General features: G+C 41.2%; 1 protein-coding gene across 1 annotated transcript in view; it reads right to left on the bottom strand.

Annotated features, from left to right (window-relative positions):
* zfhx3b (zinc finger homeobox 3b) overlaps positions 1–11,454 on the bottom strand; it is a 153,948-nt gene extending 142,494 nt beyond the window's left edge. Inside the window, exon 1 of the mRNA XM_049593671.1 lies at positions 11,100–11,454. The gene's annotated coding sequence lies outside the window, so the exon portion shown is untranslated. The remainder of the gene's footprint in view (positions 1–11,099) is intronic.
* Between the last annotated feature and the right edge of the window lie 1,504 nt (positions 11,455–12,958).

Raw genomic sequence — 12,958 nt, 5'->3', positions numbered from 1 at the left:
CACAAAGGTTGAAATATTTTCCACTGAATTTGGGAAACACCTGAGAGCTGCTTTGTATAAGTACAGTATGCAAAGCAAGTGCAACTCTTTCTTTCTTTCTTTTTTTTTTTTTTTTTTTTAAAGAAATACTTGTTGAAGCCTCATTGTATCCTCCATGGGTGTGACAATTTATTTAAATTTTGCAGTATGTGTCGCGGGTGTTTAGGAAAATATAAACAGGGTTATAGTTCTCAGGCAGCACAGCAGTGAGAGGCTGTGGAGCTGTGACACAGAGGGATGATGGGGGAACAGGTTATCGTGACATCTATTGCGAAACTGCTGGGAACACGTTGTCGATAGAGGTTCTCTTAAATAATAATAATAAAAATAATAAGAGCACAGTAGAAATGTGTGACAGAGGTGTATGAAGGCGTCTGGTCACCCCGGCCTGTTTGCATCAACTTTGCCATATATGATAGTTATTCTGATATTATGACGTGAAGCCCAGGTGGTCAGTGTGTCATCTCATTTTGATGTGTCGTGATTAGGAATTTCTAAACGCACAAATGATCAATACCAATATAAAATGTGTTGAGGGTCTCTCGTTTGTTTTTCTTAACAGCACTCTTTCCGTAAAGCACGTCGCCTCTAACGGATGTCCTCTCGTTTCCTCCGAGTGAAAAGGCTGCATGTATTGCAAAAATCAACCTTTGAGTCTCCCAGTGCTCTTTGTTATGATAATTTTATTGTTGATTCTCTGAGGGAAATGGACAATCCCTCACTCTCAGTACGCACACTTTCTGTGCAAACAGCTCCATATAGAGTCCTGGTCCACTGAATGCAAGTAGCAGCTTCCACTGATCACATAACGTGCTGTGTTTATTGAAACAATACGGATTTGATAGTCTGCGCCTATATAGTGAATTCCGATACAGAGTTAATAGTTAAACGGCGCATATACGCGAATCCAAACATTGTCCAAACATGCTAGAGAGCTCAAAGTGGCCGTAATACAAGAGTACATGGGAGATAAGGCATAACTGGGTTAATAAAACGGCCTGAGATATTTATTTTTTCAGACGTGTGTTGGATAGAAATGCATGGCACTGATACATCTAATGTCTGTTTTTATTTTTCTGAGATTGCACACAAGTGATGTGTTGAGCACTTGGTGATGTTGTGGTGTTGAAGATGGCAGATGAAATGTATAGGCTATATTTTATATTTTCCAAAGGCCTTTGACTTAAAGGTTAGAGAGGTTATGGAACCCCCATGGGACGCGGCGTTTCCACAGATCCAATAGCACATGTCCCTTAGAAGAGCCTATGAAAATCAAACTTCTTATATTGTAGCCTATATGACCAGGACCCAACTCCCCCTCTCCATCTCTCTCTGTCTCTCTCCCCTCTTCCTCTCTTCCTCTCTCCCCCTCTCTCTCTCCCTGCTGCTAGAATATATGGTGTGCTGTAACACGGCATTTCCTCAGCACTTGCCATCCATAAGCCGAGGCAGGCACTGATACCTGTTTTTAAGCAATGTAGCATCTGCTGTGTGGCATGCCTCTCTCGGAGAAAAAAAACACACAAGAAAACTGCATCGCCCCGTCGAACAGCTCACATTTTTGCAGTGTGAGAGGCAGACTGCAGGAATCTCGAGGATTTGTGCGTGTCTGCTCTCTCGGGAAGAAGAGATTGTAAAAATGAATAGGTTGAAAATAGCGTGCGAGGGGAGTTAAAGGGGCTACGAGATAATAAAAGAGTCTGGTGTAATTTGAGGCTTGTAGGAGGCAGCTTTGAGCCAGTCAGTCGCCTAAAGCCTAACAATGCAAACTTCAGTTTACAAATTTATGCAAAGGCCTGATTGACATTACTCCATCAGTGACCATATTGAGTATGGTGTAGGCTAAATCAAAAGAAGACCAGCCAGACGGAGGCCTTGATGCTTTTAGGGCCTATGCATCACTGAAAAGGGGGAAAAAGGGGGGAACTGACAGGGTCTGAAGCTTTTGTGTTACCAGCGTTCAATTGCGCCTCTCTGTGGGAAGGATAACTGTCCACGTGCCAGCCTCAATAGGCATACATCGATGAGTGGCATTGCAAATTCAACACAACCTGTGGCTATGACAGCCCGTGGATATGACAAAGAAAGGCAGAGTGGCTTAAAATGCAAAACGGTGCGTAGATGTGGGGCACATGACAGCGCTTGACCATCACCAGAACTGCAAGGAACAAAACAGAGCATTCACACAGAGGGCAGAGCCCCATAATCGTCTCTAACGGGGGGGATTTCGCAGAGCCACGTGCACGTCATGTCAACTTTTTAAAAATATTTATTTTAATAAGCCTCCAAATTAAATTAAATTTCACTTTATTTGCGTTATATTACATTATTTTATTTATCTGCCGGCTACTGTGCGCGTGCACGTGCGCGCACGCATGCATGCGCAATCCCAGACAAAGCACAAAGGGAAACAGAGGAAATGAGCAGGGGTGAAAGTATTTAAAGATAAAAGCTGCAATCGAGAAAAAGTCCTATAACTTTATAAAGAGATAACGACCATTATATTCCGAAGGATTTGGGGATTTAAGATGCTTATAGGCTGCGATATTAACAAGGAGGGTGTCAGTCATATGTTCAGGCTATGGTAAACACAGATGAAAAGGGCATCAGGCATTCTTTAGGAAACAATCTGGGTGAGATTATGTTAGGAAAATATTTCAAAATAAAAAGCGAGTGTAGGTGGACTGGAAGCTCAAGGTGGGACACAAATGAAAATCGTAGACTTCTTTTTTTTTAATGAAAAATAAATTTTACTTTAGTGGTGAAAAGACACTTTAAAGTTAGTGTGCGTCACACAGCGCCTGCAGGTGTCCCAGCTGGTTTAAGGGTGGTAGCCCAAGTTTCCTATGGATGGCAAACACCTTCTTTACGCGCTTCATCTTATTTTTTATTTCTTAAATGTACATGATCCACACTGAAAAACTTTTTGAAATGCATTTATTAATAGTATGTCACTGTGGCAGTATTTTTTTTTTTTTTTTTATAAAGGGAGCCTGTAACTTTTTAAAGAAAAAAACTTTAAATTTTACTGAAGTTAATTTCACATCAGTCACTGTTTGTCTCTTTATGATCCTCGACTGAATGAAACAGTTGTGCCTGCGCTGTTTACCACCACATCACTGCACACGAGAGGCTGGTGTCCGGCTCTCCATGTGTCTAGGGTGGATAGGGCAGCGCAGCCAGGTGCAATGGGAGCGCCCTCTTATGTTCAGCCTGACCACTGGGATCAAGCAGCGCATCAACTCCTTTACAGGAGCCAAGCGCCTGCGGACCAGCTGGTCTTTGCAAACGCGCACCTTTTGCCTTTCAGTCTAACATCATATATTAGACTGCCTCGCGTGTCAGGGATGTAAATCAACATGCTCGGGTTATTGCGTGGTCAAAAGACATGTAGCTTAACCGTAGAAGGCGGAAACCACAAACATTTCACATAAACATCTCACCAAAAATAGTTGGTCTATTAATGCCACTGCACACTGTCCAAAACTGCCATCAGGTTTTAAATAGCCACCTGAGTGTGGAGGGAGTGACGAGGAGCAGGAGCCAAACACACATCAAACTTTAAGTTGGCCTAATTAGCGGAGCATCCTGCAAAAAAATCAGCATAGTTGATGCATAGTTAAAAAAAATCAATATTTAAATAAAAATGCGTACTATAAATAAAGTGAACTTTCCACAGTGGTTATAATGTGTCTGAGGCTGTACATGCAGCAGGTTTTACACCCCAGATGATTTTCCACCATCATGCTGAAAGCATCTGTCTCTGGTGGACGGGAAACAGATTTTTTTGGGAAACCCTTACTTATATGCATTTTATTTATTTTCAAATTTATCTTCCATAGCAGTATTTGCAAATATCCCAACCCTGCATCCGCCTGTGGCCTCGTACTTTCCTTTTTTATCCTTGTGTCATGTTCACAGACACACGGAGAGGGTTGTTGAGGTGGAATACAACTGAGTGTGGAGATTTTTTTGTGTCCTCAAACTGAAATGCAACGTGTGTATTTGTAATTGCTGCTGTTTTACTGATACTATTACTTGTATAATATCATGTATCATTTTTTCACTCATCATTTAAGTGGTTTTAACTGATTAGATGCAGAAATGTATCCTCACTGTGGAAATCTGCCCTCTGTGTTTTACATGTCTGAATTTTGTATTGTTCTTATTGGTGGATATTTTATTTTGTCAAAACGTTTTTAAAACGCTGTCATATTAAATGCATGTGTGTTGATGGATTTTTTTTAATTTGTTTGTTTGTTTGTTTGTTCCAGATGTTCTGTTTGTCTTAATATTGGAGTATTTGGAATATTTATTTATTTGTTTGTTGACTCAGTGGCTGCCTGTTTATAGCAATATGTTTCCATTTATTTTCGCTTGATATTTTATTTTCAGTAAATACTTTTGAAATAAAAAAAAATATTAATATTAAAATGCTCCTGGACAAAATTCGATGTCTCATCTGCCCGTTTGTTTGTTTTTACATATTTTAACACTGCATCCCGAGATTCAAATATTTCTAACGAAAATGTGAAATTGTTTTATACATGTTAATGTTAGATCGTATGCAAACCAGCAACACAGGAGCAAGCCTGACATCATATTTCTGAATGCAGTTTGAAGTGGAAAAACAGGACCTGTTTTCTGCTGCTGCTGCTGCTGCTGCTGTTGTGATTTCAGAGTTTGGGATAGAAAAAAAAATGACGAGCGGCCGTCTGGTCAGTCTGCCTCATTTACATGAGAAACAAGAAGGCATATCAATTCCTCTCTCCCTCTCATCCATTTACTCGTCCTGCCAGTACTACCTTATTAATGATCCTATGCATTATTCAAAAACAGTTTGGACGTTTGGATTTTTTTTTTTTTTTTTTTTTTTTAGAAAAAATAGTCGTGTTAACACAATCAATCCAAATCTGATGTCTGTCTGTCAATATTTGAAAAATGTCGTGGAACATCCAAAAATGTCCGATGTTTGCTGACTTTAGTTGAGTGTCCAGATTATTTCAGCCTGACCGGTGCGATAAAATCGAATAAAAGAACACACACACACACACACACCACGCACATCGCACATACACAAACCACGCGCACAGCAGCAGACCCCCTCCCAAAAAAGCAACGAGCGTGGCTCTGTGTCTGTCTCTCTCCCTCCTTCCTCTATGTGTGTGTGTGTGTGTGCGCGCGCGTGTGTGCGTAAAAGGGGGGGTTACGGTGTCGCATCATATTTTAAAACGACTTATAATAAAGAAATCCAATTTTTTTGACTTATTTTTAATGTTATTATTGTTATCATAACAGAAGTGCACAGGTGCAAATCACACACGCACGCGCACACACACCACCACCAACAATAAAACAAAAGTGTATGTGAGCCTGCAGAGCCATCACACCTCACCACCTTCAAGTCCACAAAACATTTTTGTCAGAAAATCATTTTCAAAGTGATTTTATTTTGTTCATATTTACTGCTATTATGACATATTAGAGATTGTAATTAAAAGGTTTCTGTGTGTCAATGCATTTTTTTTTCTTTTTTGTATGTTTCAAAAGCAGATGCCTGCTGGTAGCCGTCAGATCTCAATATCTTACAAGTGCACCCAGATATAGATTCCAAGCTCACAAATAGCAAAAACACTCTGCAGTCCAATGCGCAGCAGCACGAAATAAATAGTGAGGAAAATAAAAAAATAAAGGCAGTGGTTAAAAATGTGTGGAATTCAACCACAGTGTTGCAATTTATCGACGTTTCACGCCAAATTTTCATGATAAATATGTGATTTTTTTATTATTTTGAGGCAAATAAAAGCAAAAGAAGGAGAGGAGCACAGGCCTTCTGATGATGCATATTTCAGGTCGGGGATACAGTGAATAATGGAGAAATCCTGAGAGCTGCTGTCACAGACTCTGGGTGAGAGACAGGCGGGACTCGTGGGGTTTTACGCGTTTTGGAGAGACTCACTGAAACAGAGGGATCCCAAATCAGAGCCATATGACCACTCCAGGCAACAGCAACACTAGCTAGTGGTAAACCGACCCAAAACGGAACAGAAGGGGGGGGGGGGAGGAGAAGAATAACGGATCCCCACAACGCCGAACCCACTCAAACACCACTCCGTGCTTTCTGCATCTCGCACTTGCATATAACAAAGTTAAAGAGTGTAATTTCCCTTGATGTGGAGGAGAGCCCTCCGAACAACACGACGAGATGAAAGATGACAGGTGGAAGCGACACAGAAGGCAAATACAGATCTAGGATTATCGCCAGGGGTCAAATCCAAATCCTGCGTCACACACACAGCCTCTGGATGCCTCAACATCATCTTTCTACAGCATTAGCCCGGGTCAAACAACACAGCGATAATTCCAAGTTTGTCCTCTTATAATTTTCTGAAAAATAATCCAGAAAAAAGGCATCAAGAGAGGGATGCTAAATATTTCCTACGCAGTTTTAAATAACGTCTATAAAGCTGTAAATGCGCCAAATGACGCACCCAACAGCTGGTTATTGGAGAACGAATCAGACAAAATGAGTTTTACAATTCAAATCAATGACGTTAATTTGAGGACAACAATGATGCCGATTAACGAGCAATGATGAATAATCTTTACAGTGACGATAATGGACAAGAGAAGCCTCAACACAATGAATAAAATGACACATTTTCTTTTTCACAAACATCAGGAGCTATTCAGTGTTTGACAGTGACATGGAGCCAGCAGTCACTGCACACACTCACACACTAACAACCGCACCACTCAGTGGGCTGCAATTCAAACAAGTGAGACAAGTGAATGCAGACATGGGTGGGATCATGCAGAATTTTACATGCGTGGAAATCAACAACTCACATCACGCTAATCCACACAACGCCCGTGCTGATGCAGTGACAGCATATATATATATATATGTATGTGTGTATGTGCAGCATCTAGTTAAGAAACAGACCCAAAGAGCTCATCCCATGCCACATATGATCAAGCCCTCCAGAGCTGTGAAGGAGCCCCCCTGGACCAAAAGCCACCCAGGGATGTGTGGAAGTAATTTTAGACGGTCAAAGCAACTGAGGCAGAATTATGGATGTTTAACCCCTAGCGGCTCTCCTAAACTTTGCCTCTGTGGCAGGTGATCCCACCCATATTTGCTGTGGGTGGTGAGTTGGGAGGGTAAGGGTCACAGAACATTGCCTGTCCATCAATTGGTTTGGCCCCTGTGCTCTAAATACCTCAGTGGAGGTGAGGTGAGGCCCCCCTGTATGGCCTTAAGTGTTCCTGGAGCCAATAAAACTAAGCGATTAGTGGAGCTGTTCCGTTTTTAGGTGTTAGCTCGTTAAGGGAGTTAATAGTGAAGGTGTTTACTTTTGCATGACAGGCACAGGAGGGGTGGGCTACAGTATACGACCTTAAACCAGGAGCCCTGCATCAGAACATCTACCAGTGCTCTCCTCACCTATGACACATACTGCTGTATGTATGCATGCACATATACAATACCGCAAAGAATCACATCAGCTGAGCTTCTTTACTCGGATGGAGTGCTCTCACACTGGCAGTCAGAGGCCTTGCACACGAGGCACAGCTAAGACACTCAAGAACAACACCTATCCTTGCTACTTGCGCTCCCAGCCAACATGGCCCCGCTTTCCTGCCAAGATCACTTTTGTGTTGTGAATTTCAGCATGTGCGAAACAGTCGGCTGACCTCGTTCCATGTGGCAAAAATACTACTCTTCACATAATTCAAGCACAAACTGTACTTTTTGTGCAGCTCAATCGGTAGTCTGTCTATTGTGTGTGAGAGACAGGTATCACAGTGAGTCATGGCAGCAAGGAGCTGTGGTCCTTGCTTATCTGTGCTAGCCTACATGCAGGCATTCACACGTGTGTGACTGACATGTTGGAGGAAACTGGCAACAATTTAAAGCCACTTCTACTTAAGTCAGATGTGTGTTTACTGAATAATTTGGGGTGTTGTGCAGGTCTACGAACATGTAAAGTATTACATGAAGCTAATCCACTTAAACAAGCTGTTTTGCTGCATATAAAGGCAAAAGATATCAACATGAAAAATTGTCTTTGGACCCCAAAAGGTCATACCCTCCCTGTGGTCAAATGACAGACAGAGATGTGATGTTTCCCTTCAGAGGATAAAATGTGCGCATTGGATACACATTAATTCACATCATGGCAGCTGGTGAGTTAATCTGAAATCATCAAGCTGGTCTTTCCCTCACCTTGAACTTGAATTACAATTGAAATTTTCAGTGATTACACTATAAAATCAGCTGTTTTTTAAAGTCTATTTTGCCATAACAAACCCTTTTCAAACCTCTCACTGTGTCCAGTTTTCAGACAACAGAAGCAGATCTTTGTTGACTGAGGCTTCCTCAAATCCAGCCACTAACACACAACAGATTTCTGCCCAATGTGATTTACAAAAATAACTTCCTCGGTCTGAAAGCAAGGGAATGCAGATTGTTTTCCCGCTATGAAATGTTTAATTTAAATGTAATACAATTCTAGATTTTTCCTTTGTTTGTAGTGTCTGAAGACTGTGGTTTCATTTGAGAATGCAAACCAAACATACAAGCAGCATTATCCACACCATGGATACATCTGTAGAGCTACAGTGTTTACTCTGCTGAGTTTGTTATGTATTTTGGATGGATGGATGTATAGCATTCTGTGGTTTGTATATGTATATATATATTAAAACTTATTCTATGTTGCATGTGATTCAGCTATTTTTATATCAATTTAAGCTGCACTGATTTAACAAGACATCTTGAGTCTGAGGAGATACATGTCAAGATAGTGGTTATACTTTTAATTGTAAACTAAACCATGATATGCAGAGATGAGTAATACAGTCAACTTGATTTCCTCCTGACCCCAGCTAAGTGTAAACTGCAGTACATGCCAGAATCTGCTGTATTTCTCTGCAAGCTACAACACAACTGCCTGAGCCACACACCAATGTAGTGGGATTATAAGATATATTGGTAGTTGTTTGTGCATTTTGAGCATTCACATGAGATATAAAGCACATAACAAGAATGATAACCTGTGTTTTGTCTATTTTTTTTTTTTTTTGGTTTTTGAATATGTGAAAATACATTTCCTCAGGAAGAAAAGGGGGCAAGACAGAGGAAGCCAGTTTTAACATATTCTGTTTAGAATTGTAAATGTATTGCATAGGCCCTGCTGTCCAATTACATATATCTTTCATGTATGAAATCATGCATGTCTTTGGCTCTAAAAGGGGGAGGGCTGGCACAAAGGGAGCAACCCCGACTGAAGCAGAACAGTGTGCAGCCCACATGAAAAATAAGGTCTAGTGTCAGAGCCCTGGAGCCCTGGGCAAGGAGTGCAGCTCCATCAGCACACAGGCCAGGGAGGGGAGCTGCTTTCCTCCAGACTGGAGCCCTCTCCACCCCTGACTTCTGCTGTATTATCTTTGTCCTATTGTGAGGCAGCTGACCCTTTGGGTCCGAAATCACACTTTACAGAAAACACGTTTCAGATCACGTCCTTAATTAGCTCGGCAACAATAAATATTGTTTCTCGCGCTTTCAAGTGTTTTATTTTTCCCCATACTAAAAATAATCTTTAAAGATGCAGGAGAGAGGAGAAAAAGTGTCTGTTTATTTATTTTCTCTTCTTTCATTCTCATTTTCAAAACAATGACTTGCTGCTGGGTACTAAATTTCAGTGACCTAAATTTGCTAAAATTACTTTGAACTTTACAAAGAAAGCTCTTTAGATCCTTAACGACATAACTCATCTGAACCGGTACGTCCTGCTGTTTTCACTGTCATCTTTATTAAAGTATATTCATATAATTGTATAAGTACTTTTTATTTTTAATTAGGCCTATTTTCAGGGCAAAAAAAGAATGCATTCCTCTGTAGCTGAGGAGCTAAAGTTAGCTGTTTTACCTTTGTGTGATGGTGGTGGTGGTGTTGAGGGGGGGTGCTTTGCCACACAGGTACAAAGCTTAATCTCAATATCCTTATATCAGGCGCTATTTGATTCCAAGTCATTGCCTGAGAAAAAATAAAATCACACAGATTCCCTTATCAAGCAGAATAATTTAATATAGTCCAGATAACCTGGGATCAAGTCTTAATCACCGACTGAAAATGTGTTGTCAGTCTTCGAGAAAACAACTGGGACACCAGACCCTAATAAAACTAGAAGAGTGACACTGAGTGAAATCAATTTCAAAGTCACTCTGAATGGGAATACTCATTTCACAACCATGTGCTATGAAGCCCAAAAGTGCACACATGCATCAGAAATGTGCCGTTTTTGCACATTTTCGGATACAAGACTCAAACACATACTGTTTGTCTATTCTTATACTCACACCACACACACATACACTCAAAATATAACATACACCCATCTGTAAACACACACACACAAACAGCGGTGACATTTTATCTGCTAGAAAATCACTTTTGTCCCCTTAGTAAACTAAAAAACTCCCACGTCTTGGAACATTCACACAGCCCATCACTGACGATGTTACTGATAACTGTTACAGAAATGGTTCAGTAGAGTGTATACTGTAGACATGTTGTTTTATGAAGCCATTAAACTTAGTATTTCATATCAATGTGAAAATTTACATATGTTGGTCTGCAGGTTTACTGTATGTGTATGTACAGCATGTGTTTGCACATCCACACAGAGAATATGCTCATGTATGTGTGATCCACCTGGTCAAGCACGCCAAGCTGTGTGACGTCTCTAGCACATTAGCTCTAGCTCTGGCTGGTCACTGGACAAATCTACAAGGGGCCAATGAAGAACCCAGAGCGAGCGTCTGCCAACCAAACAACTTCAACATATTCAAAGCCACTAATCTGAGAGGAACAAACAGGTGAGCAGAGCATAAAAGAGGGGCATTTATCCGCCATCCTTTCCTTTGCACAAACTCTGACGGGAAGCTAACTGTGTGGGGGACACAGACTGAGGACAAGTTAGCTTCAAAGCCCTGAAGAAGTTAAAGGGCTTAGGGCTTGGACAGCAGGAGCAAGGGGGACTTCACAGCCTTACCTGATGGGGTTTTTGGTCTGAGTTGCCACCACGCGGAAGCCTCTCTGACTGCGTTTTCTTTTCAAGTGTCTGTTTGAAGTCAGCAGGCAGAAAGGTCACGCCCTCTCGGTCACAGCAGGTTCGTCAGAGCAATGGTGGATGGCCAGCGGCTATTGCTAACGTTCAGACTTTCGTCTCTTTCTTTGTATACAGAAAAAAATAATAAAGGAGAATGTAAAGCTATTGATCCGGTGCCTGGGCACCTTAAGAAGTTTTGGTGATATACTCCTAGAATTCCAGGTATTTCCAGGGTTTTCCAAAGCTATACGGTTCGGGGTTTAGGGACTCCCGGGTCACGAGAAGAACAAGTCAGGATGACACCATCACCTGGAAAAAGAAACAAAGAGAGAAAAATAGAGTCAGAAACATGATTCGAACACTGCTGGAAATCAGGACAGCAAAGAGAGAGTTCCTCTGCAGTCCTGTCAGAGCGTCTGCATTTTCTGTACCTCATCCCTGAAATCTGAGTACATAATAAATGTCTTTCAGAAGAGGCAAACCAGAGCAGTATGATACCATCAAGACTTCAAAATTAATCAGCTGTTTTTAGAGCCAACAAAATTAATCTCTAATTATTTGTGTGCGACTACTGCAGGAAAGCCTCTTATGATTTCAAGATTACATTTAATAGCAAATGAACTGCTGTGAGTAATTTCTCCTCTCATACCACTGAAGACTTCTTTAAAATGAGAAATGAGAAAGATTTCCGGAGAAACTTAATTTCCCTGTAACCAGAACAAGACATATTCCTGTAATGGCATATATAATTGCCTGTTCTGCAGAGGATCTCCCGTATACGACAACAAAGTCTCATAGACAATACATATTTATTCAACTGTCAATTCCAGCGATGAAAAAAAAATAAAAATAAATAACATGTTAAAAAAAGACTTTGAATTCCACATGGGCCTGGTTTGTGAAGCTGGGTAAATATGCTTGTCATATGTTCCAATAGTTCCACAGCGACAGAGATTTAGTTAGGGAATACAGGCGGGAGAGGCAGACAGTTTTTTGATAACTGAATAGCTCTTTTGAAGCCACTTCCATTTGGAAACATTGTGCGATTATTTTTACCTCTGTGGTTAGACTTGAGTTAAAGCCCATGTTTAATTGTTCCCAAGAGTTCTTATTGTGGTGCTGATAAGGGGCTCGGGGAGCAACATTTAAAACTGCAACAAAAATAGTGAGACTCTTGCTCATTGGCCACAGGTCGGAAAGAGTGACAACAGAGGATCCACACAGCAAACAGAAGCAAAGACACATGAAAAAAAGTGTACAGACAGACAGAGAGACAGAGAGACAGACAGACAGAGAGACAGAGAGAGAGACAGACAGACAGATGTAGAGGTCTTGCATGGTTATGATGGCTGTGAATCTAAATAGTTTTATCAGATTCTCTTGGTCCTGATTTCAATGTGTGTTCCACTTTTCAGAATCGTATCACTCCTGTTTGGAATATTAATTTAAATAATGATCATTTTGATCTTAAATAAAGAGTACACAGTACATTACTTGCTAATCAATAAATAAATTATTTCCATGACAGTGTTACAGTAGACTGAGCGCAGCGCTGTTAATTTGTCGTCTCTCTTTGTCTCCCTCTCACTCCGTCCAAGGCCACGACTTCCCGGTTTGTCAGGGCGACCTGTGGGAGTGTGTGTGTCGGATCAATAGCCCACCCACAGCAGAGCCGCGGGCCATCCCTGACCTGGGCTATTGATTAGGCCTGGCTCAGCTGCCAATAGCAATGTGCTGGATGTGACACCAGGCTAAGACAGGAGCTGAGGAAGGGGGATTCTGAATTGCCAGTGGCAGCCCCA

Source organism: Epinephelus fuscoguttatus, linkage group LG2 (genome assembly GCF_011397635.1).
Source record: "Epinephelus fuscoguttatus linkage group LG2, E.fuscoguttatus.final_Chr_v1".
Taxonomy (NCBI): Eukaryota; Metazoa; Chordata; class Actinopteri; order Perciformes; family Serranidae; genus Epinephelus; species Epinephelus fuscoguttatus.
This window is presented reverse-complemented; position numbering and strand designations above follow the sequence as displayed.